Below are 23,026 nucleotides of genomic sequence, written 5' to 3' on the forward strand. Positions count from 1 at the left end.
CATCAAATAAGCATAACCACTTACCTATTCAAAGCAATCTTCATGCGATTGGTGGCTTTCTCCTTGTTAAAAAGTTGAAAAGTCGCGTGACAAACGCATTCTTACAGCCATGCCGACAATGCTGAACCTTGAAGACCATACTTGTTGAGTTTCTTGATAGAAGTACACGACTGATGTCGAGAGTACAAGTCATGTGACGAAGAAATATAGGAAAAAAAAAAGGAATACAACCGAACAATCGTTCTACCATCAATTATGGTGGTTAACCTTTACACCCATCCTTCTGTCACATGTCACGATGTTCAGGTATGTGTCACCATAATAAGAAAAAAAAATAGTCCCACTACCACATCATTCATGCCTTAATTGCACTTTCAAAAATACTTATATATTTTCCATGGAGAGAGAGAGAGAGAGAGAGAGAGAGAGAGAGAGAGAGAGAGAGAGAGAGAGAGAGAGAGAGAGAGGGGGGGGCAGGGGAAGAAGTGGAGAGAGGGAAGAGGGACAGAGAGGGCGGAGCTTCTGATACGTCATAGTACTACGTCACTACCAGTGTTCGTTTCTTTGAGTGGCCAGTCCGACTTTCCACTTTTGCTACAGGGAGAAGTGCCTTTATTATCTACTTTTGGTGATTCACGATACCCATAAAAATTAGGGCAGTGTGCGAAATACACTGTAACAAAATCTTGTGCTGATACGAGTGTTGGTTACAAAGTTATTCCCAAAAAACGAAAACTCACAGCTTTTGAAATCCACAGTAGGTGCCGTTAAGAACGCTTACATGCAGCCGCCGACGTTCGTTTGTTTGGGTCTGGGGGCAGCGGGCCGTATGCACAAATATTCTAAGAATAATACTAAGCTTTGCACTTAACAACTCTTAGCTAAGCATAGGCCCCTAAGTATTACTTAGGATTCCCCTTGGCGGACTCTAAGCAAAGTATTTTTTTAGCAAAATACCGGTAAGAAGTGCATCGCCTAGCAAAACGACCACTTGGAGAAGCGTTGTATATAGCTACCACAGTGCATATTATGCAAAGATGAAACAGCTATAGTGAATTCAACATGTTATCTATCTGTACACAAAAGCTTGTTTGGAAACAATAGACACAACAGTGGAGTAAATGATCGACATCAACGAGCCTTCTTCTTCTTCCTCTTGTGGTCTTTATTGCCTATGATCGTTATATAGGTGCATCTTTTCATGTTTCCGGTGTACCTCCACTATTCTTTTATGTATTTTGGCAAAATATGTATATTACTGCCTCGACGTCGTCTCCTCAGCCGCCGGTGACAATAAAGGCGTAGCGCGAAGCGTATCACACGGAATTACCAAATAATATAAGTAAACAAGTCAAAAACAAACTAAATCTAACTACTTTTTAGTAGACCTGACCAAACCTACTATCCATTTCAGAGCCTATGACATACTGTTTTTCGCAGATATCTTTCAAACGAAGACTTGGATCAGCATGGTGCTTTGGCATACATTATTTCACACACTCCGCTAATTTTTGACACTATTGTGCATTGTCAAATGCGCCTAATTATGACGTTTACTCTTGACTGTGAAGTCAAAAACCTGCCTGAGCTACTACGCATTCGAACAGGCGAATCGTGACGTAGTAGTGACGTCTATCCACCCACTGCCTTCACTCCTGGATACCCCTACTCCCACCGCTCCCTTCCCTTCCCTCCTACCCTTCTCCTTATCCCCCTACCTCTTTCTCCTCCATGCCTCCGTTACTCTCTCAGTTCCCCCCCTCCCTTTCCCCCCTCCTCTCTCTCTCTCTCTCTCTCTCTCTCTCTCTCTCTCTCTCTCTCAGATATGAAGGTATGGGCTCATTATGACTTGTCTATAATGGCGGATAACTCTTAAGTATGGGTTAAATTCTTAAGTATGGGCGGGTGTTCTCTCCACACGACCTTGATTCCTGGTCCAGCGCAACTTGCTGTTGCTTAATGAGTATTGTTGTATGAGGTTTATTCGGCAATTATATAACCATTGAAAGTTGTACGAGTTTTTTTACCCTCCATCTCGTAGGTTACGTTGAACGTATGATGGTGTGAAGGATGTAGCTGACGCTTGATAATGTATAGGAAATCGTTTAAGAGACGGAAAGGAATATGGGTGAAACTGAAGCGGGAATTCATTGCAGAGAAAATGTTAAAACGAAATTAAAGTGATAAATATATGAATCATTTATTCTAATGTTAGAAAAAGACTACCATACGATATGGGTTCATGTAGATATGTTAAAAAGTCATTGCAGACATAAATAGACACCAAGTATATATATTGGGTGGATTAATAATATAAATAACTGACCACATATTTTACTTTAATATTCATCACTATCGACAAACAAGTCACCTTCATCATCACTGTCGATGTTGATGACGACGGGATCTACACCTTCACGTATGTTGTCAGAGGACCAGTACTCGTCCTCGAAGGCTCTGGCTCGTCGTACTGCTCCTGCCCACACCTCCTTTGTTGCGCACAGCTTGGCTTCTTGTACCCTCACCTGTAGATCTGCCCGGGTGAATCGCTGCAAGGTGGAGCGCACATACCGCTTCATGGCGCCCCACACCTGTTCGATGGCGTTAAGCTCGGGATGTGCAGGTGGTAGTCGGACGACCTCATGTCCCCAGTCACGAATGACATTATCAACTGTGTACTGTGGCTCCGGTCGGTGTCTCCTGCAGAGCTGAAGAAGCTCGGGACGCGTGGCGTGTTGCGGGAAGTGAATTCTGCGGATCGCTAGCCAGTCCATCAACTCTGCTTTGTTGGTGGCGGTGGTGGGACACCGACTCTCCTCTGTCAACTGGCTGTGGTAGGGCGCGTTGTCCAAAACCAATACTGATGGTTCTTCCAGGGCCGGTAGCAGCTGCGACGTAAGCCAGCGAAGGAAGAGGGTGCTGTTCATTTCCCGTGGTAGTCACCGGTTTTGTTTTTTGCAGGGAAGCACAAAAATGACTCGCTTACAAAACCGTCGACTGTACCACCTGCTACCACTACAAATCGCTCCCCTTCTCCAGGTGGCACCTGACGACTGTAGGTAGCATTAGTGGCAGGCTGGGATGTGTCTACCCACTCCTTATTGTGCTGCATGCGAGTGGTGAACCATGTCTCATCCACGTAAACTACTTCTCTTCCCTCCCTCCGATGTCGCTGAAGTGCTCGGAGAGCCTCAACACGGCGGCACGACATCTATCGACTCCTTCCTTAGGTACACTTTCCGCTGTGATGTTCTGTAGCGGAATCCCATGTTGTGCAGCACTCGCCACATCGTAGTTTCTGAGGTTTCACTTGGGATAATACATGCCGTCTTCAAGCTTTCGGTCAGGGTGCCAATAGTAAACGTTTCTTTTGCTGCAAACTTGGCATGTATATGGCGGCGAATGGCACCAGAAGTAAAACTGTCAAAAACAAGTGGTGTGGCAGGGGGCGGCGGTGAGTGTGGCGGTGTCACAGGGGGAGTAGCTGTCCCGCGCTGTGCAGTATCTGGCCGAGAACGTGTGCTCCGTTGAACCAGCAAGCGCACTGCATTTGCGGTCATTCCCATGACCTCTGCAACACGATCATAAGGCCTGTTGGGGAAAGGAAATCATATTAGATAGCATGTTCGAAATTTTCATGTTTAACCATTTCTTTAACCAGGACAACAATCCAAATGATATTCCACACAGTCTGTGAATGTTCACTTTTATTGTCATGGGTAACTGTAAAATATATTGACTTTTATTTGTAACTACGGAATACAAATTTTGATTCATTACTTACCTATTCAAACTTATCCTCAATTTATTTTCAATATTCTCTTGATTAAAGACTTGAAAGAGTCGTTGTACGATGGCTCCTTTGCACCCACGGGAACATCGCTGCAAGCTGGCCATGGTTCACAGCGATGAAATACTCCTTCCTCCACAGGATGTGGGTATCAGCAGTCTATCGGCCGCATGCCCGTTACTTACCATGTTACCTTCTTCGCTCACCAAATACGGTGTAACAGTGAAACAAGCAAGAGCATCGATTACGATTGTTTGCATAAACAATCCAACTACACTCGGCATATAATTTTTATTTCTCTGCCATTAATTCCTCATACTTGCATGGATTCATATACTGTGTAGCCGCAAGAGAGAGAGAGAGAGAGAGAGAGAAGGGAGGGGGGAACTGAGAGAGTAACGGAGGCATGGAGGAGAAAGAGGTAGGGGGATAAGGAGAAGGGTAGGAGGGAAGGGAAGGGAGCGGTAGGAGTAGGGGTATCCAGGAGTGAAGGCAGTGGGTGGATAGACGTCACTACTACGTCACGATTCGCCTGTTCGAATGCGTAGTAGCTCAGGCAGGTATTTGACTTCACAGTCAAGAGTAAACGCCATAATTAGGCGCATTTGACAATGCACAATAGTGTCAAAAATTAGCGGAGTGTGTGAAATAATGTGTGCCAAAGCACCATGCTGATCCAAGTTTTCGTTTGAAAGATACCTGCGAAAAACAGTATGTCATAGGCTCTGAAATGGATAGTAACTATACCTAGCCTATAACCAACCTAACCTGACCCCTCTATTGACAAAATGCAATGTGCTAAAATGCGTTAATGCACACTCTTCAATAGTTTGAAGTTTCTTCAATATTCAAGCTGTTTGTCACTGTACTGTATTCAGAGACCAACATACAACACATAATGCATTAGCCTCACGTGAGATGGCTACCATAATTTCAGACTCGTGTGTTCAGTGACTTTCTTGTTTTTTTTATTTTTTTTATTGTTCTGCCGGACGTGTTACTTGGGTTCCGTGTCGCCGTCAGGAGACTCCGTGGGAGGGAGATATGTAAACACTTTGCACAGCTTCTGTAGTTTAATATTCTTCCTTAGTAGTACACTTCACTCTGACTCTTCACTGACCACTAGCTTACTATGACTGGGACTGGCACTCTCTCGCCCTCTTCTCCTATATATATATCCAGAACAGTTCACTCTAGAATGTAACAGTATATTTTAGATCATACAAGAACATGTAGCAAAAATATGTGCGAGTTGGCAACACTTCCCGCCTGGCGTCTGGCCGCGGGCGCGGACAGCTCGCCTTGTTCCCCGCCCCCCTGCTCGCTCCTCCCGGAGCCTTCTAGAGGCCCATGGACGCCGGGGGAAGCTTCCAGCACAACACTATCCCCCCCTCTTAATTGTGATCGTCCCGATCACATACTTAACTATATACAAACATAAGAAAATTAATAAAAAAACATAATAATCGTCGTATCGCTGTGGACGCCTGCGTTGTCTCTGTCTTCTGTTCGGTGCCTCCTGCGCGTCTGTCTCCTGGTGCGCCTCGTCGTCGTCCGCTTCTTGGGGTGTCCCTGGAACATCTGCCGAAGCCGGGAGGTTATCTCCCTCGGCTGAAAGGTCCAGAAGACCTATGCCGTCGTCGACCTCCTCTCGGTCCTGGACGTCCCTTGCGTTTTCGTCGGCTGCTGGGTGTCTGTAGTTGTTCCAGTTGTAGTTTTCCGGACCGTGGTATCTCCATAGGCGGTTGACGTGGACAACTTTCGGCTTGGTCCTTTCCGTTCTCCGGATTCGGTAAGTCACGTCGGAGAGGCGTTCTAGCACAGTATAAGGGCCTTCCCAGAGGCTCTGTAACTTCGGAGACTGTCCTTTCTTCCTCTGCGGGTTGTAAACACAGACTTGGTCTCCTTCCTTGAAGTCAACGTGGCTTGCCCTCATATTGTAACCGCGCTTCATGGCCTCCCCGGAGAACTTCAAGGCACCACGGACTGGATAGTGCACCTCTTCCAGCCGTTCCTCTAGTTGACGGGCAAAACTGGAGGCGTCCTTTGGAAGGCTTTCCCCAGGACGCCTTCCTGTCAGTAGGTCCACCGGCAATCGCAGCTCACGTCCAAACATCAGCTTTGCCGGTGAATACCCCGTAGTTTCGTGGGCAGCAGACCTGTAGGCCATGAGGAGCGCAGGCAGCTTCTGATCCCATGAAGACTGATCATTGTTGCACTGCTTGGCCAACTCCTGGCCCAACATCCAATTAAACCTCTCCACCATTCCATCTGACTGTGGGTGCAGAGGGGTGGTCCGGGTCTTCTTGATACCCAGGAGCTTGCAGCACTCAGCAAGGACTGTTGACTCAAAATTCCTTCCCTGGTCGGAATGGAGCTCGTTAGGCACACCGAAGCGACAGAAGAACTCCTCCACCAATACCTTAGCGATGGTAGTGGCTTCCTGGTCAGGGATGGCGTAGGCTTCCGGCCACTTGGTGAAGTAATCCATTGTGACGCAGATGTACCTATTTCCGTTCGTCGTCAGAGGCAAGGGTCCTGCTATATCCACTGCCACCCGTTCCATGGGGGCTCCAACCTGGTATAGTTGCAGTGGGGCACGGTGGCGCTTCTTGGGGCCCTTCTTTGCACAGCACACCTCACACGCGTGACACCATTCTTCCACGTCCTTCCTCATGCCAACCCAGTAGAACCTTTGGCGCAGGCGACTCAGTGTCTTCTTTACCCCAAGGTGTCCGCTGGTGATGCTGTCGTGCATTTCTTTCAAGACCCCTTCCCGGGACTTCATAGGTAGCACCGTGGACCAGTAGTGGTCAAGACCATCATGAGAGACCCAGCGTCGCTGCAACACCCCGTTGTCCATCCGAAGAGTTTCCCACTGAGTCCAGTAATTCTTGGTGGTAGGGCTTTCTCTCGAGATTACTTCCCACCCAGGTCGCGTCGACGATTGACTCAGCCACTCCATAATTGGTCTCAGATCTCGGTCCTCCTGCTGCAGTTTTCCCAAGTCTTCCCATGGCACTTCCGCTGTCTGTTCCACTGTAGTGCGGCGGCACATATTCTGGACGCTTTCCTTCTGGAGGCAATGTTGACACTCAGGTAGGCAGGGGCGCCGGCTCAAGCTGTCCGCGTTACCATGTGTTAGCCAAGATCGGTGCAGAATAGTGTAGTGATGCTGCTCTAGTTTACCTATCCAGCGAGCAAGCTGGCCCTCAGGGTTTTTCAGTGACTTCAACCACCGCAATGCAGCGTGATCTGTGCGGATGGTGGAAGTTGCACCGTACAGGTAAGCATGGAAAAAGTCAAGGCTCTTGACTACTGCCAGGAGTTTTTTCCGGATCACGCAATAGTTTTTCTCGGCTGGGGTGAGCTTCTTGCTGAAGTAGGCCACAACCCGTTCCATGTCGGCACATGTCTGGGACAGCACTCCACCAATCCCCTCATCACTGGCATCACAATCCAGTATAAAAGGCTTAGAGGGGTCTGGGTAGGTGAGTACGGGCGAGCTGATGAGGCCCTCCTTGAGCTTCTCAAAGGCAACCTGAGTTTCCGCTGTCCACTCAAACTTGCGCCCCTTCTTCGTCAGGAGGTGCAGTGGTGCAGCAATCGTAGCGAAGCCTTTCACAAACCTGCGGTAGTATGAGCACAACCCGAGGAAGCTCCGCAGCTCCTTCACGTTGGTGGGTGTCGGCCAGTCCCTTACCGCAGCCACCTTTTCAGGATCAGTGCGCACTCCAGCCTCGCTCACGATGTGTCCCAAGTATTGGACCTCCTTTTGGAATAGGCAGCATTTCTTCGGGCTGAGCTTAAGGTGTGCAGCTCGAAACCGGGTGAAAACCTCTGATAGCCTTTCCATCTCCTGCTCGAAGGTCTGGCCAAAGACAATTACGTCGTCGAGGTAGATGAGTGCCGTCTTCCAGTGAAGTCCCTCCAGCACCCTCTCCATCAGCCGCTCGAACGTGGCCGGCTCGTTGCAGAGGCCAAAGGGCATAACCTTAAACTGCCACAGGCCTTGACCGTAGGAGAACGCTGTTTTCTCTTTGTCCTGCTCCGCCATTTTGACTTGGTGATACCCAGACTTCATATCCAGTGTTGAAAACCACTTGGAGCCAACCAAAGCGTCGAGCGTGTCGTCGATCCGTGGGAGTGGGTATGAATTCTTGATGGTGAGATCGTTGAGGGCTCGGTAGTCCACGCAGCACCTGAGGGAACCGTCCTTTTTCCTGACGAGCACTACAGCAGACGCCCACGGGCTGCTGGACCCCTCGATTAACCCCTGTTGCCGGAGATCATCCATTACCTCATCCATCTCCTTGCGACGGGCTGGTGCCATCCTTCGAGGAGCTTGCTTCACTGCCCAGCCAGCAAAAAATGTAGGCCCCAGGTGGGCAACATACGGGAAAATGTGGGCAAAAATATGGGTTCCCAGTTGGGCAATCTTGGTGGGCCCCGGATAGGCAAATATGGGCCCCACATTTGCCCACACGGACCCCAGATGGGGGATGCAACAGGGTATCTGTGTGGGGCCCAGGTGGACAGAGTGGGCCCCATGTGGTAACCATATGGGCATGCATGGGCAACATTCCCATAGATGCACAGGATGATAGTTCCTGCTGCCCACAGATCCATTGTTGGAGCTCAAATGACATCTCTATGTACTTCAGTTTATTGCCTTTTGCTGAAAGTAATTTCTTGGTTTCAAATCCTTGAAAGGTGAATTTCAAGGATTTGAAACCAAGATATTACAGCAAAAACAAGTAAACTGATGCAATATGTGTCATTTGATTCAACAATGGATCTCATGGCAGGAACTATCATCCATGCTTACACTTGACGTTCAAGGGTGTTGAGGCTCTCAGACTCCCTTGAGCTAGCACTTGGTACCCTGAGGGATTTTTTAGTATAGGCGAGGGGGGGAGGAGTAATGGGAGCAATGGGAGGAGTAATGGGAGGGGACATCTAGCTCATAATATAACCAGGCAGCTTAGAAGTAATTCTAGAGGAGTAACAGAGGACGGGCTAAGAATCTTCTATACTAACAGCAGGAGCCTCAGAAACAAGATAGACTTACTAAGGGGTGAAGCTTGTTCAGAAAATTTTGACATAATAGCGATCACTGAGACATGGATAGACTTTGCTAATAGAAATTTTAGGTCAGAATTTGAAATAACGGGTTATCAGATGTTTCACAAAGACAGAAGGGGCAGAAAGGGAGGTGGAGTTGCGCTATATGTTAAAGACTCACTTAAATGTTTAGTTAACAACTCAGTCAAAACTAACATGGATTCAGAATCAGTTTGGGTGGACGTTTACAAATGGAAAGAAAAAACTAACTCTAGGAGTTATATACAGGCCACCCAACCTTAACAGGCAGGACACGAGTATATTACTATAGGAGATTGGCAGGGCAGTATGAGTAGAAATGTCTGCGTAATGGGGACTTTAATTATAGGAATATAGACTGGGAAGATCTAGTGGGTGACCTGGAAGCCGAGGACTTTCTTGAAGTTATACAAGATAATTTCCTTAAGCAGGTAGTTACTGAGCCTACCAGAGGAGATAACATATTAGACTTAGTCTAACCAATAATGGGAACTTGCTACGTGAGTTGGAGGTGGGCGGAGAGTTAGGAAATAGTGATCACAGAACGGTTCGTTTTAGGTTAGACTGGGCGGTAACCCGTGATCCAAACCCAGTGTTAGTGCCAGATTTTAGAAGAGCAAACTACGAGGGGCTTCGAAGACATCTTGAAGGTGTAAACTGGGATAATTTAGGGATTCATGAGGGCCAGAACTGCGGATTGGAGAGCCAGGAGAACCAGGTAGAAATGTCTTACAATAATTTAGTTAGAGTAATAGTAGAGGGGCAAGAACAGCATATACCACAGCGAACACTTAGAAAAGAAAACAATGATCCTAAGTGGATGACTCGTGGACTAAAACACGAGATTGGGTTAAAGAAGGGAATTTATCAGAAAATAAAGAATGGGGAAACACATCTCAGGGGCCGGTACGTCGAACTATCTAGATTAGTTAAGAAAAACACCAGGATAGCAAAAAAGAACTATGAGATCAAAGTAGCAAATGAGGCGAAAAGTAATCCTAAGGGCTTCTTTCAGATGTATAGAACAAAAACACGGGAGAAAATTGGTCCGCTGAAATCAAACACAGGGGAGCTAGTAGAAAATTACGAAAAAATGAGCACATTGTTGAACAACTACTTCCTTTCAGTATTCACACAGGAGGATCGAACGACTATACCGGAAAGAGTTCAGGTGTACGAGGGCAGGGATGGCGATAAATTGAGGGATATAATCATTACCAGGCAAGTAGTTCAGGATGAGATAGATAAGCTTAAGAAGAACAAGTCGCCAGGTCCTGACGGGATATTTCCGAGGGTATTAAAGGAGCTAGGTGATATAATCAGTGACCCAACCGACATCTTTAAGATGTCGGTTAATACTAACTATGTGCCGAGCCTATGGAAAGTAGCTAATGTGACGCCGATTTTTAAAAAGGGGACAGGTCAGTTGCTTCAAACTATCGCCCAATTAGCTTAACATCGGTTATAGGGAAGATGCTGGAGTCCATAATAGCCAGGAACATTCGGGAGCATTTAGTGAAACATAGCAATTCACGACTCGCAGCATGGGTTCACAAAAGGTAGGTCATGCCTCACCAATCTCTTGTCCTTCTACAATAAAGTATTTGAGGCGGTTGACAGAGATGAAAATTATGATGTAATCTATCTTGATTTTAGTAAAGCGTTTGACAAAGTTCCTCACCAACGACTGTTGCTTAAATTACAGGCTCACGGAGTAGAGGGTAAAGTTTTGAACTGGGTCAAGGCGTGGCTTAGCAATAGGAAGCAAAGAGTGCAAATCAATGGTCAAAGATCTGACTGGGGATGTGTTACGAGTGGGGTCCCACAAGGTTCGGTATTAGGTCCACTTTTGTTTATTATTTATATCAATGACTTAGACACAGGAATTAGTAGTGATGTTAGTAAATTTGCAGATGATACCAAGATCGGTAGAGTAATTGAGTCGGATCAGGACGCTAGTATTCTCCAAGGTGAACTCAACAGATTATATGACTGGGCGGATAAATGGCAGATGGAGTTCAATGTAGGGAAGTGCAGTATTCTGAGTGTAGGTAGGAACAACCCCTCACATAACTATTGCTTAAATGACACTCTCATAAGTAGGTCTGGGTGCGAGAGGGATTTAGGGGTCTTAGTGTGCTCTGATCTCCTTCCAAGGGCACAATGCATTCAAGCTAGAAATCGAGCTAATAGGGTACTGGGATTTATTTCAAGGAGCGTAAGCAACAGAAGCCCCGAAGTCTTCCTCAAACTATATTTAGCATTAGTTAGACCTCATCTTGACTAAGCGGTTCAGTTCTGGTCACCCTACTATAGAATTGATATCAAAATGTTAGAATCGGTGCAGAGGAGGATGACTAAGATGATTCAGGGGTTGAGAAACTTGCCATACGAGGAAAGACTCAAACAGTTAAACTTGCATTCTCTAGAAAGGCGAAGGGTGCGTGGAGACATGATCGAGGTTTATAAATGGATGAAGGGCTTTAATAAGGGAGACATTCATAAGGTTTTGTTGGTGAGAGAACCGGGTAGGACACGAAGTAACGGGTTTAAACTGGATAAATTCAGATTCAACAGGGACATAGGCAAAAATTGGTTTACTAATAGGGTGGTGGATGAGTGGAATAGGCTTAGCAGTCATGTGGTGAGTGCCAATACAATTGTCACATTCAAAAATAGACTAGATAAATTCATGGACAGCGATATTAGGTGGGGTTAGATACACGGGAGCTTAGGGTCAAAGGAGCTGCCTCGTACAGGCCTACCGGCCTCTTGCAGACTCCTGCGTTCTTATGTTCTTATGTTCTTATCAACCCGAGGCAAATTTATCAGGCAGATGTGCCAACAACACAGAATACACTCCATAAGAGCACAGTAAGAAAGTTCGGTCTTGGCAATGACCTTTCTCAGGGGCCAATCAGCCTAGGAAACACCAATAACAACAACACGAAGCAAAAAATATGTACTTAAAACTAAATCCTGGTTTATTGCTTTTTGAAAACTACAAAAACACAAGTTATTTTTCATCCTACTGAAAATAATGCACTGGTTCCATAGGCCATGAATAGCCAGCCAACCAACTAATTCTGAACATGGGTTTGCTGGAAAATAATAAATGAAAATACTCAATGCAATAAAATCAACACATATGAATAACAGCAGAATATGATTTGTACCTGTCTACTACTTTTGTGCAGATACATAAATTGCTTCTCCCAAGAGCACGAAAGCCCAGCTGTCTCAGGGTCATGCCACTCAAATGTGGTTAATACAAAAACATAACAGGGTAGGTGGGTGTGCAAGTGCTATATAAAACAGCCCATACTGCACAACTAAAACAACATCAAATAATGTCCTCATTAATAAATACTCTGATTATTGCAATTTGGATTACCAGCAGTCATTATATACACTCGACCCTCGATTTAACGGATAAATGAACCAACGGACAAAATCTGGAGCGCAGAAATCAGTCCAAATCTTCTACATTTGATTCAGTTATGACTTACCTGCTAATGATACCCAAAATAATAGTCAACAAAGCAAGCCTCCTCCTACCGTGCTTAACAGTATATAGCTAGGAAGTATTATAGCAAGAGAGGCAGAATTTTCGGTAAAAATTCTCTCACTAGTCTCAGTCCAATTGCAGACAACAAATAAATACGGCAAGGTCAGGCCTATAACTATCAACACACAGCCTACATATATACAGCAGTACCCGGTAAGTTAAAGAACAGATACAGAGTAGATAAACATGTACAGTAGGACTACTACATGTACTACACAATAGTACCTACAACATAAAATACCCACCAAAGCAAGAGAAAATTCGATACAATTAATGAACAGCTGGCACCTAAATTAAAATTATTGTTGCACACCCACCTTTTTCTCCTCACCCGTACGTCAGATGGCCACCATCGGGGGTGTCAACAGCAACAATCCACTACACACGCATAAACACTAGCTGGCAAGTGCACCCTCACACCAACATACACTTTACAGGCACTCATTGCACAGAGTGCTTCCTCGTGCTCACACCATTCCAACCAGAGTTAAATTAGGTTAGATTACGTTAGGTTAGGTTGGTTTTAGTTAGGTTAGTTTTAGTTAGGTTAGGTTTAATTACATTAGCAGGAATGGGTGTGAGCGCGAGGGTGCACTCTGCGAAATGAGTGCCCAATTACCATCCAAACCCGCACTCACACACAAGGAATAACCACTCACACGTACTCACACACCTATATAGATGTGTATTGATCTAGAAAAAAATGTGCACACTGAGACACATATGTTTCGGCCCAAACAGGTTTGCTCCTGACGGTGGAAAGAAAAAAGGCAACTGCACACTGTTACACAAGTAATACGAGCAACATACGTACCGTACTGTACTACACCACACGAAACACATCCACACACATATTGTTAGTATTAGATGCAAACGGCAGGTCAGAGGAACAAGGAAATCACTAAAGACGGGGGGGGGGGGGGGGCGAGAGCGATCTTACTGTACTGTACTGTAGGCTGTGGTACCACAGCCTCTAGGTAGTGCCCCAAAGGTGCAAGTAGCAGGTGGATGACTGTTTGACTTGAGTTGCTCCGTTTTCTTGAGGAAGGTTCTGGTGAGTTTTAGGATCTTGAAGGCCAGGCCAGTGTCTTGGTTACCACTCAGGAGGTCAGATACTGTGGGTCTGCGGATGTGGAGTGAGGCCAATGAGTGGAGGAGTTTTCCTGGTTCTGGTTATGGTGTTTTTCCCTCCAAAAACCGCTTGATCTTGATTTTACAGGAGACTCAACAGCTTCCCCTTGAGTCAGGCCTTTGGAACATCAACTCCTGTGAAGAAAAGTAGGTAAATTTATCGCAGATGTCAGAATAGGATTTTGGGGTTGAAACTATTTTTTCCTGATAGATTTCGATGTGCTCCTTATGAATTTGATAATTTTTCCATCGCAATTTTATTTTTGTCCTCCACCTCCTAACCAAACCAAAATTCAGGGGGAAGGAAAAAAAAACATTTTCTAATATTTTTTCAATTAAAAAATTCACCCCTGCCCCCTAACGTAACCAAAACTAACCTAACCTGACCTAATCAAACCTAACCTAACCTAACCCACCTAACCTAACCTAATTTTACCTAAAGTATAGGGGGTGGGTGTGGGGGGGAATTGCGATGGAAAAAATTGTCAGATTTATAATCAGCACATCGAAATCTATCAGAAAAAAGTAGCTTCAACCCCAAAATCCAATACTTACCACTGTGAAAATAATACAGAAAATTAAATAGGAACAATACACAGCATACCCAATATATCCTCAAAACCTCTCACACCACATTCTCTCCAAGTACTCCTTCACTGCCACAATCATCTTCTCAGTCGTCTCCCCACATAGTCCCAGCAGCAACACCATCCATTCTCTACCTTTCATCCTTTACATCCCAGTTCTAACAGAACTGCTCTCATCTCTCTATCATACTTCTCACATTCCAGTACCACGTGCTCAACAGTTTCATCCTTTCGTCACATCCTAAGGTACACAAGGTTCCTGTTTTCGAAGTTTCGAGTTGGTCTTGATACCAACACAGGAAACCAAAGCTCACCCCTCTCACACGCAACTCCACTCCACCTGGTGAAAATCTGAATTCAATACTATGGGATGAAGCAAATAAAACAGGTGGACAGGAACAAAAGTTAGAACAACCATGGATAACAGACAAAATTAAGCAGTGTATAAAACAAAGGAAAGAATATAACCGAGCCAGGAGAAAATTTAATGCTACAACACCACAAGAAGAAATATATTATAAAGAAAAATATCTACTAGCAAAAACAGAGACCAATAAGGAAGTGAAGTCAGCAGTGTATGATTATTAGGAAAAAATAGTGATAGGAAAAAGTTATGGGAACTTATTGATAAATTGAGGAAAAAGGAAAGAAAAAAAGAAGGTGAACTGAGAATCTACGATGAAAGTGGAAAGGAGTTACCTAGAGAGGAAAGTAAAGAAGTGATTCAAGACTACTGGAAGAATATCTATAGAATGAATGAAAATAATGTAAAAGAAGTGTGGAATGCAGAAACAAAAAGAGTATATACAAGAAAAAGAGAGGAAAACTTACTCTCAGAAAATATTGTAAGAATACTAATAGAGAACGAACAGGGGGAAGACTTGGCGGTGTGGGATGAATGAACACTGGAACATTTTGATACAGTGAGTAAACTGAACAGGGTGATAAAGGAGATGGAGTACCCCATAGTTCAAGAGAAATAAGTAAAAGAAGGCTTAAAGAAGCTAAAGAACAAGAAGGCAGCGGGTCCGGACAAAATGAAAGGGGAATTCTATAAAGCACTTCAAGACAGTGAGAAATTTATAAAGTTATTGACAGAAAGTTTCAGGGAAATATTAGAAAACGGAACAGTACCTGATGAATGGAAAGAGTCAAGAACAATAATAGTGCCAAAGAAAAATAAACCAAAAGTTTCTGAGTTAAGGCCAATAGCAATAACAAATGTGTCATATAAGTTATTTATGTCAGTAACAGTACAAGAATATATTGAAAAACACTTAATTGATAATAAACTAGTAAAAGATAACCAAAATGGATTCACAAAAAAGGGCAGAATAGAAAACAATTTAATGGTGTTAAAATATTGTATTGACAATACATTCAAAAATAGAAAAACATTATATGTGATGTCAGTGGACTATGCTAAAGCATATGATTCAGTAAAAAGGGACAGCTTGATCAGCATATTAATGGACTACAAAATTCATCCCAACTTAATAAATGTAGTGACTGGAATATATACAGACGATACCACAGATATAGCAATAGGAGATAAAGAAATCGAGATGATAGTGACCAGCGGCATCAGACAGAGCTGTACAGCTTCCACTACCTTATTTAAATTATTGACATACGTAACAATAGACGCAATGGAAAAAGAAGGAGGCTACCAAGACGAAAACTTTAAGTTAAGTGCTCTATACTATGCAGACGATGGATTATTAATGGCAAGAACAGATGAAGAAATGAGTAAAATGATAGATGTACTGGCTAACCTAAGCAATTACATAGGCCTCAGAATAAATAGAGATAAGAGTAGTATTATAATATTTAATAAAAAAAGAGCAGCCTGAACAGATACAAGGTATCAAAGTTAGTAAAGACATTAAATATTTAGGAGTAACAGTGAGTAACAAGAAAAATTGTTACAAAATTCAAAAAGAGCATTCTATACAAAAAGCTAAGAAACTTGCCAATTTAACATATCCAGTCATTGCACAGAGCTGTAACAAAATTCTTGTCGGGAAAACTTACTGGAAGAGTATTGTCTTACCAACAATTTTGTATGCATCTAGTATTTTAGCCTATACCAAAGATGAAATTCAAAAGTTACAGAGGATTGAAAATTCCATGTATAGGGCAATCCTGGGAGCACCAAGCTATGCTCAAGTTCCAGTCTTGAGAGGAGAGATTGGGTCAAGCGCCATGGAGACTAGAATAAGGCAAAACCAGGTAAATTATTTGAAATGTATAGAAGAAAATGAAAGAAATTAACTGATGAGGAGGATCATAGAGGAAAAGGCAACAACAAGGAATGATTATTGGTTTAAGTCAACTAAGCAATTTATGAAAGACATTAATTTAAATTACTCTGACCTAAGAGCAATTAAGAAAGAAAAATTAAAGAATAAGATCATAGACTGGGATAGTAAGAGATGGCAGCAGGAAGTAACAGAAAAATCAAGTTTATCAATATATAAAAATTGGAAGACAGAAATGTCGGAAGAGAAAATATACGACAATAGCCATCGTCACAAATATTATTTAAGGCAAGAATAAATAATCTAAGACTAAATGATAGAAATAGACACACTAACGGAGACACAAAATGCATCTTTTGTGACTGGAATGTAGAGGAATTAATGCATTTTCTGTTGTGGTGCCCAGGATATGCAGAAATAAGAAAGAGGACAATTTTACTGCAAAGACCATACATAGAAAATGAAGAAGATATCATAGGAAAATTACTCTTCAACGAGCTAAAGATACAAGAATCCAAGGAAATAGTGTATGAGATGTGGAAGAAAAGAGAAAGCCAACGAAAGAACGTAATGGAAGCAGCAGCATAAGGAGACTTGGAACAGCATCAGGGACGCGCCGACACAAAGGCCAAGCTTCCCGACTTACACCTGACCTGACCTGGTGGTCACACCACTCTCACACACGCCACAGATGCTCACAGGCATCTTCAAGAATAAGTAGGCTTACTCACAGCAAAAACGAGGGTCAGAAGAGTCGCAAAATCGTCGTTAAATCAGGTGAATCAAGACCGTTCTTCTCTCTCCGCTCCATTTTGAATATTCTTGATCTTGATCTTGATGTTACAGGTGACTCAAGATTCCTCTTGAGTCAGGCCTTTGAAACGGCAGCTCCCGTAAAAGACAAAACAAAAACATACGAAAAATACTCAAACTACACACTACTCTCTACACCTGGAACACCACAATCATTGTCTCTGTCATCTCCTCGCTCTTTGTGCCTTTTCCTCGGCCGGACTAAACAGCTTTGCAACAAAATAATGTGCTATCCAGATTAATAATGAAATTTTATTTTAACTTTTCAGGATTCGAAACTATAATGACCTCTAAAATTAGAGAAAATTCACAAAATGCGTTTTAGAACACTCCTGACAGCTGATCCAAAATGGCCCACATTGCCCATATGGGTCCCATATCAGACCCATGCTTATAAACATTGCCCACATATTGCCCAAAAAGGGCCCACATGGGCCAAATGGGCCCAACTCCGCCCACTCACAAACCCATATGGGGCCCACATTTTTTGCTGGCTGGGTGGGCGGTGGCTACCTGTGTCGATGTGGTGCTCTACCAGGTCCGTACACCCCAAGTCCAGGTCTCCTGTGGAAAACACATCTGCATTCCTCACGAGAAGCTCCCTGAGCTGTTCCACTTGGGGCTCCTCTAGACACTTGGAGCTCCTGTTAAACAGGTCGCGCAGGTAGTCAGGCAGCTCCTCCTGGGGCTTCGTCAGGGTTCTCCTGCAGACACAGGTTCTCGGTTCCTGGTCGATCTCTTGGCACAACCCCACCATGGTCCCTTGTTCTATTTTCTTTGGGCTGAAGGAGACGACGACAGGCACTTCTGCTGCAGCAGGGTCTACCAAAGTACTGCCTACAATCACCCCGTTTTCTACCGGGCATCGACTTCCACACTCTACCACACACAGGCTAGCCAGGGGGCACCGTAATTTGACAGGGTAACAGCATCTCCGACCTCGGAGGAATAATGGTGGTGCGCTTGACCGTCACTGGCAGGTCTTCCTTGTTCACAGTCGTCAGTGGCACCCTCCTTCCTCCTACAGTCAGCTGCTTAGCGCGGAAGTCCAGCTCGCACCTGTGGGAAACAAGATAATCCATACCTAGGATGCAGGGGTCGTCCATGGCAGCCACGTAGACAGAGAGGAACTCTTCCTTTCCTCCGAGCTCAAACTTCACGTCCACTGGGCCTCTGAGCTCTGCGTAGTGTCCTGTGACTCCGCACAGTCGATGCGGCGTCTTAGGAAGTCGACGATGACTCACCACGTCAGGCCGCACCAATGTGCGTTCCGAGCCTGTGTCGACGACCACAGGCCACAGCACTCCGTCAATCTTGCCCTCCACTTGGCAGCTTGCCATGGTGGTTCTCCTGCACACTGACATCTTCGGGGCATGTACAGGACAGACTGGTCGTTGCCCCCATGAACCAGTCCTTCTTAGTTTCCCGAGTGGTGGTCCCTCGTTGGGGGCACATTTTTCCGACACTCATTCTTCCAGTGCCCCTTTTCTCCACAGGTCCAGCACTTGGGTCCTTCCCTGGGTTTCTTCTTAGCGCCACCTTCATATTCCTTCTTCCTCTTATAGCATTCGTTCTCCTTGTGCCCAACCTTCTCGCAGTACCAGCACGTTCCTTGGAACCTGTCTGTGTCGCTGACAGCGCCCTTTCATGCCCTAAAGCCAGAAGTCGAGTCGTCCCTGTAGCTTGATATCACTGGGTATCACTCTTATCACCTCGTCAGGACCAACCGAGCACAAGGTGGAGTCACCATTTTTATTTCAAATAATATACAGTCAGAACAATTACAAGATCTATCTCTAACTAATGATAATATTGAAATCAATACTGTTAAGATTACCTCAGACTCACTTTCATTCATACTTTGTGCAATATACAGACCTCACAGTAAACATGAATTTGTGGAAGAATTTACAAACACCTTATGTACACTACTACAAAATAACACTGTAACGAACAAAAAAATAATTCTTATAGGTGATTTAAATATAAATTTGCTGGAACATACTACCCATTCCCCAACTAACAATTTTCTTGCAACCCTCCAAACAATGAATTTCTTCCCACACATTTCAAGACCAACATGTTTTCCAGACAGCTTCAATCTAGGTGAACCTTCTCTACTTGATCATATCTTTACAAATTTTTTCAACACTTTCTCATCTGGTATAATCCATTACCCAATATCGGACCATCTACCAATTTTCCTTAATGTTAAAGTTCCCTCTAAATCTAAAAATCTACATAAAATTGAGTTTAGGGTAATAAATCAAACAAATAAACAAGAATTTGCTCAAAAAATCAATATGATCAATTGGAATGCTCTCCTTAATGAACACGATGTCAATGACAACTGTAAAATTTTCTTAGACAATATTAAAAAAGCTTTTAGTGATTGTTTTCCACTTAAATCTAAATTAATAACTGAAAAAAGATTAAACAATCCCTGGATATCAGAGGCAGTACTAAACTCAATAAGGACAAAAAATTATCTTTTTAAGGAATATAAAATTGGTGCTGTCACTGAGGCTCAATACAAGCAATACCGTAACATCCTAAATAATACTATAAGACAAGCTAAAAAATCTTCCTATATGGCTCAATTCACTAATTTTAAAAATAACACCCGTAAAATATGGCGAACAATCCACCAACTTTCTAATCATGACCATAAGAAGAGTTCCACAAATAACATAATCTGTAATGGTAAAAAACTCTCTGAACCTTTACAAATTGCACAAGCTTTTAATGAATTTTACACAAATGTTGCACCTAAACTAGATCACAGTCTACCACCTTCCATCACAGACCCTCTCAGCTTTCTTCAAGGTGACTTTCCTCATTAAATGACAATTCCTATAATTATCCCCCAAGATGTAATTACTGTAATTAATTCCCTTAAAAACAAAAAGTGCAATGTGCATGAAGTTCCAGTATCTGTATTTAAAACCAGCAAAAAACAACTTGCAATACCCTTGTCTATACTCTTTAATAATTCTATCAATAATGATAAATTTCCTCAACTCCTAAAACATGCAACTGTTGTCCCCATCCATAAGAAAGGCCCCAAAGATGAATTAAGTAAGTATAGACCAATATATTTACTAAATGTTTTTTCTAAGATCTTTGAAAAAGTAATGAAAAAATTCCTCATAAATTTTCTTGAAACTAAAAACATACTTAATCCAAGTCAGTTTGGTTTTCGTCGTGGTCTAAACACTTTCGATGCCTTGAGAACTTATTCAGAAGAAATCTATAACACTTTAGATAATAAACATTCATTATTAAGCATCTTTGTTGACTTCACCAAAGCTTTTGATACAGTCAGACACGATATATTATTACGTAAATTGTATTACTATGGAATTAGAGGTATTATTCATGACTGGTTTCAGGATTACTTATCCCACAGAACTCAATCAACCAAATTCCACACTTGTCTATCTGCATCTCTACCTATTCAATACGGTGCAGTTGTAAATACATAATTGTATAAATGGATAATAAAATGGGGGGGTTTTCAAATGTTTTTTTTTTGACAAGCTAGACCTAACAAAGTACTCAAACTCCATGGCACGTGCCAGAGCTTCCTGCATTGATGTTGGCTTAGCTTGGTTCACTTGTATCTTCAGCTGAGGGCAACACTTCCCGCCTGGCGTCTGGCCGCGCCCCGCGGGGCGCGGACAGTTCGCCTTGTTCCCCGCCCCCCTGCTCGCTCCTCCCGGAGCCTTCTAGAGGCCCATGGACGCCGGGGAAGCTTCCAGCACACTATGTATCAACTTTCAGTCAGGTTACTCTGGTATATATTTACCTCAGTGGGTCAAGGCACACAATCACTAGTACTATTATAAATGTTCTAATGTTTTGAGCTTCTACACCTATCTGCTGTACTATAGATAGGTATAGGTACTTCTCCATTCACAGAGGCCACTTTTCTCAACTATCTTTGAGAGGTCTCCCATTCACATTGTTTCACTCTGCTCCAGTGTCATCATATGCTTTCCCTCTCTGTATATTTCCTTTCTCCAAAGGGGATTGTTTTGAATTTCCAGCGTTATATTAATTTGGCCCACCGGTGTTCACTCATTTCCTCTCTTTGAAACTCAGCTTCCCCTTGGTTAACCTTTCTCAAAAGCTCCATCCCATTTCCCCTGAGAGCATGTGAACACTATCATGCCAACTGGTCTTGAATGACTTCTAATCTCCCGGCATCTTCAGTGTTAGTCCTGCTGACCCATACAAGATAGCTGTGGGGTTACTACCTTCCCCATCCAAAGGCAACTTCCATATTCATACTGGCTAATTTTCCTTCTCTACCACTGATGTTAACATCCGTCATTTTCCTTACCTTGGCTTCATTTAATTTTCTTTGTGCTTTCTCCTATGGCCTCCTTGCTTACCTCAAATGCTAAATAACCATGTGTTTCTATTACCTCTAAGATATTGTTTCTCAGCACCCGCTGTCCTACTGCTGGTGTGAATTTCCATTATTATGTTTAAAGATAAGTTTCCATTCCATACCAAAGTCATTTAGGATCAGGCAAAATCCTTCCACTAATACTACATCATCTGCATAACCTAGGCAAAGCAATACAACTTCTGATGCTTGGGGCTTTATTACTTTTGCCTATATCCACATATACACATGGAAGAGGGGGAATGATTATGAGCAGAAAGGATTGATTGATAATGTGGCAGTAGATGGAAGACTGAGAAAGGATATCTGTGACGCGAAGGTAGTAAGCGGGATGTTCGATGGCTCTGACCATCTTGCAAACGTGGGTGTTTGAAAAGAAAGGTGAAGTAAAAAAGGAAATACTGAAGATAGAAAAGTTACAGGAAAAAGAAATAAAAGATGAGTATAACGTGAAATGGCAGATGCCTTAAGTGAAAAATGGGAAAGTGTGAAAGATAGTACAGATATTGAAAAAGTTTTTAGAACATTTAAAGAAGTAGTGTTAACTACAACAAAACAGTGGAAGGGATGAAAGTGGTGAGAGATGGAAAAAGAAAAGGAAATTAATGGTGGACAGAAGAGATAAGGAGGATAGTAAAAGAGAAAAGGTAACTTTTTAAGAAAACTCAAGAAAGAAATGTGGTTGAGCAAGTAAAAAGGGAAAGGAAAAAGAAATATAGAGAATGCAAAATGAAATTAAAACAAGCAATAAAAGAAAGTAAGAAGAGAGTTGATGAAGACTTTGGAAAAGACTAAGTGAAAAATATAAAGGGAACAGGAAATCATATTGGAAAGAAGTAAAAAAACGAAAGAAAAGCATCACCCCAATAATATCTCCCCAAGGAAAATTAATGAAGTTATGGATGAGAGTGGAAAGATGTTGAAAGACGGGGAAGCTGTGAAAGAGAGATGGAGAGAATATTTGAAAAACTTAATGAATTTTGATGATGGACGTCCAGCAGCTGTAACAGCAACAGTTTTGAGCGGAGGTAGAGGAGGAGTATATAAAGAAAGAAGTATAACATATTAAGAAGTAAATCAGGCATTAAAAATATTAAAAAATGGAAAAAGCAGCAGGAATTGATGGAATCAATCAGATATTTTCCTTCAGGATGGTAGTAGAAAAAATAATAGCAAAAGGAAAGAAACTATACGCTGCCTTCATGGACTTAGAAAAAGCTTATGACAGATTCGATTGGATTGCATTGTGGGATGTTTTAAAGATTTATAGTGTGGGAGGAAAACTCCTTAGTGCAATAAAGTCTTTCTATGAGGATGCATCTGCATGTGTCAAAATTATTGGAGAAACAAGTGAACATT

The sequence above is a fragment of the Eriocheir sinensis genome, chromosome 16 (genome assembly GCF_024679095.1).
Source record: "Eriocheir sinensis breed Jianghai 21 chromosome 16, ASM2467909v1, whole genome shotgun sequence".
In the NCBI taxonomy this organism is placed as follows: domain Eukaryota; kingdom Metazoa; phylum Arthropoda; class Malacostraca; order Decapoda; family Varunidae; genus Eriocheir; species Eriocheir sinensis.